Source organism: Mirounga angustirostris, unplaced genomic scaffold (assembly GCF_029215605.1).
Source record: "Mirounga angustirostris isolate CCGP_5_RB_7025 unplaced genomic scaffold, mMirAng1.0.hap1 SCAF_8, whole genome shotgun sequence".
Classification (NCBI taxonomy): domain Eukaryota; kingdom Metazoa; phylum Chordata; class Mammalia; order Carnivora; family Phocidae; genus Mirounga; species Mirounga angustirostris.
The window spans coordinates 32,837,345-32,837,968 of record NW_026991716.1 but is presented as its reverse complement, the minus strand read 5'-3'; positions in this window follow the sequence as shown (position 1 = coordinate 32,837,968).

Here is a 624-nt window from a genome sequence, read left to right as displayed (position 1 = left end):
TGTGCAAGTGTGCATACGTGCATGTGCGAGAGAGAGTGAGGTGCGGCGGGCAGAGGGAGAGGGAGAGAGAGAATCTTAAGCAGGCTCCATGCCCAGCACAGAGCCAACGAGGGGCCCAATCTCATGACCCTGAGATCATGACCCCCGCTGCAATCAAGAGTCCCATGCTTAACCGACTGAGCCACTCAGGCGCCCCTGCCTGTTTATCTTCTTAATTTACATAATGTTATTTGGTACATCTCATTCTGTTTCTCACTTTTTTCCAATAAATACTGCATGTTTAGGATCTCTCCACATTGCTATGAGTTTATCCAACCAGGCCTCTCATGTGTAAATAATTCTTCAGGGTGTCCCTCTTCTACATTTTATTTGTCCTTCTCCAGGATCCTTTAACTCTCCGTTACCACAAATGGTGCTTTGGTGGACTCCTCGTTCATGTGCCCTTAAAGAGCCGTGTGAAAACTTCTAGGAGTGGAATTGCTATGTCCCAGCAATACAGACACCAGCCCATTTGCCCTCCACCCCCAGCAGAAAATGTCCCCACAGCTTCATGACCATTCAGCACTTCCTAGTCCTCTAATACATGAAACCCGATTTAAAAAGCCCTGTTTTTTTTCAGTGTTA